The 3275-nt window shown below is 44.0% G+C and overlaps 1 long non-coding RNA gene across 1 annotated transcript; it reads left to right on the top strand.

Annotated features, from left to right (window-relative positions):
- The first annotated feature begins 359 nt into the window (after positions 1-359).
- Positions 360-2139, top strand: LOC147250850 (uncharacterized). Its single transcript, XR_015119043.1, has 3 exons — positions 360-482; positions 652-829; positions 1226-2139. It is a non-coding gene; the product is annotated as an uncharacterized LOC147250850 (long non-coding RNA).
- The last annotated feature ends 1136 nt before the right edge of the window (positions 2140-3275 follow it).

Genomic DNA, 3275 nt, shown 5'->3' with positions numbered 1-3275 from the left:
CAAAAACCAGTAACACCCGCTAAGACCTGGCTTTTGTCTGCAATGGGAACAGATTTTACTCCAGCATTCAGTGCCGGTTCACATGACCTTTCAGAAGAAATGGGTGTTTTTAGGCTTCCTGCTCTGTTTGGCACTGACAGGAACACAAAACCTGGGTGAATGCAGTCATCTGCTTATGGCGTAATGAAAATTTATAACCATCATTCCTCTTTTATTTTGAAATTCCCTCTCTTACTGTTTTGTGTTACTTTGACTTCCTGTTTTCCCCACCTTTGTTGATTGGCTCTTATGTTTCAGCTGTGCCTCGTCTCACTCACCTGCTGGTTAGTCATCAGTGCCTGTGTTCCTCCTGTGGAGCTGCCAGAACGTCGTTAGCTGTGTTTCATTAGTACTTCCACTTCCTCTCAGCCACTTGCCCTGAGCTCTTGGCATGATGGAACAACTTACATCGCATGGAGGCCACTTGGAGGGCAAAAGGGAAAGTGAGTGGCTGAGCAGAGGGGAAATTAATGGAACCCTTATAGTCTGCAGTCAGGATGGATTGTCGGCCAGTTTCTCTGATTGTCTGGTTATTGTCACTTATGAATTGTTTCTCGCAACCGTTCATACTTCTTTGGACCATTCACAAATTCAACTTTGAAAAATTTGCAGGCTGATGTCACACAAACTCTGAACTGTTGTAGCGACCATCGCAGATGACTGGCTCTCCAATCAAACGAACTTCACTTGGATTTCCAGAGAAGTGAAACCACACTTGTCATTGCGACGGGGATTCCCTCGAGGGCAAAGCTTGTTGAACGACTAATGAAACACAGCTATTGTCCTCCTGGTTTGTACATATTCTCCAGTCGTTTTCTCCTCATGTGCTTGCCTGGTTTTTTGACCAGATTTATGGACTTCTGCTTTCACTGACTTCCTTTTTGTCCTCTGCGCTTCCAAGTAAATACTCGATTCTTTCAAATGGTATTTCCACTGCATCCCAGTTTTGTACAGATATAAACCTGAATGCTGCTGTGTACCACTCTCCGTTATAAATGTAAGGATTTTTCACTCCACAAGCAGAGCTTTTCGTGCCGCTCAGCATATTATTGCGCTGATGTTTCACATCAACACTCTAGTAAAACCACAAAGAAGCCGGCTCTATTTGGGGACAATGACATACTGCCTTTCTAATTACCCGCTGCACCCAACCACACTTGGTGTTTTTCTGTGTCTCTCTTTCCAGTCATGCATCCTGCTCTTTATATATCAGAGTGTCTGAGCATGCCCAGAGCACATTGACCACCAGCCAGCCAACAGCGTGAAAATGGAAGTGATGATGTCATGTGCTGATACACGTTCACAGAAGAGGAACAAACTCGGCTCTTTGTCGGACCACTAACTCTTTTCCTCTGCCTGTAGACTAAACACACTCGCTCACAGACAGGAACGCATTGTATACAAGTGAGCTCACGCAATCACATGCCACCGCGCACACAAAGCGTCATAAAAACACACTGTAAAGACTTTATGAACTGACATCCACAAACTACGCAGCATGTCAAACAATCTGAAGAAAACACTCGTCTGCTAGTCCGTGGGGTCTCTCTATTTTGCGGTGACTTTTACTGCGTCTGGGGTCCTTTGACTCTCACAGGCAGACAAACCACAGATCTCTGGCAGCTGTGATTGTAACGCCAATAACATTAAATCTCCCTGGATCACACTCAGGAAAGCTCTGGGAAAGTAGCAACATACAGTGTCTTATGCCCTTATTCACTGCTACTGCCGTGAGTTAGGCGTTTTCACTCGTTTTTCTCTGAACTGTTTCGGTTCACAGAGAAAATCTGCGGTCTTAAAAGTATAAATAAAGCGGGAAAAAAAAACACAGGAGAGAAGTCAAAATAGAGCAAGAATGAGAAGTAAAAGACAGAGGCTGTCACAAAAAATAGGAGAGCATATACAAAGCCTGTCGAAGCATGTTTTGTCTGTTTACAACACACTCATTGCTGTCTGGAATGCCTGCATTTGACGGGAAGAGCAATAATCAAAGAGCTGCAGGCTATGGCATCCACACAAGAGAAGCTGTGGGTATTCAGCATTTTTCATGAACTATACTCTTCCTTCAGTCGTGCCAGTGCATCGGGCAAATCTTTAAAAACAAGCTTGTGGGTTACCCAAAAAAAAGCGCCTGTGGCGTCTGCTTTTATTTAGTGTTTAAGCCCGGCAGACCACGGTGTTATCATCCAGGTGGGTGGCTGGGAACAGTAGTGCATTTGGGGTTTTTCTAGAGGCGTAGATGTGTTTTCCATTACAAATTGTATCAGGTGGAAAAACATGTTTTCTTAATTGGTCATTGTAAAGAGGCCTTTTATCTTGAAGCCATATGCTAAACAGATGGGATTAAACCCAACTGGCATTCCCACGCAGTTATAAATAAACAGCTTGGATGGCCCAAGGTGTAACCTTGTCCTACCAATAACAAACAACACTTTAAATTGGATAGGACACTTCCTCTGCACGCTGGGCAAATAATGTGGATATTGATTCATCCGCATTGTGCTGCCCTGCTAAGTGCCTGTCAGGGGTCAAATGCAAGAGCAGACATGATGAAGAATCTGGTATTTATTGGGAGAGAGAACAATGTCAAAGCTGAAGTGTGTTCTTCAGACATCCGGCTGAGGACACGTCTGCTGTCAGCGTGGTGCTGCATGACTGAATCCACCTGAGGCTGAGACTGTTCTCGTAAATGTGTGTACATGCTTGTGTGTGTGCATGCGCGTGTTCCTTATTTTGTGAGGATGTAGGTCTGGTTACTTAGTCCCATCGTGCGCACAAGTTTCATTCACATATTTTGGGGCGAACACTTGGTGTCGTGTGATGTTAGGCTAAGGTTAGGTTAGTTAGGGAATGTAAGCAAGGTGATTACGATGACAGTTGATTAGTCACAACGTATATTTGGGGGACAACAGCATTGATTTTTGGATCAGATGTCAAGGTCAAGTGTGGGGGGGTGACTTCTTAAAATCTGTTCATTTGGCGAGATTAGCCAAGAAATGTTTCCCCTTTGAAATTTACACAATAGGAGTGAAAACGCAGCGTGGAATCAAGCCCTTGGACTCGAGTCTAACCACTGGGGTTAAAACAACAGGATACTGGAGTCAGTGTTTGTAATCCAAGGATGATTTGCAGTTGCCTAAATACTGACTTGCAAATTCCAAATTAAGGACTGAAATACTAAATGACCTGAAACATGCTCCTAAACAACTTTTTAAGCACTAGTGTGTGTGTGTGTG

Source organism: Aulostomus chinensis, chromosome 13, assembly GCF_037954235.1.
Source record: "Aulostomus chinensis isolate RoL2024-O1b breed Wild chromosome 13, RoL_Achi_v1.0, whole genome shotgun sequence".
NCBI lineage: Eukaryota > Metazoa > Chordata > Actinopteri > Syngnathiformes > Aulostomidae > Aulostomus > Aulostomus chinensis.
The sequence above is the reverse complement of the archived record's forward strand: the minus strand, read 5'-3'. Positions and strand labels throughout refer to the sequence as shown.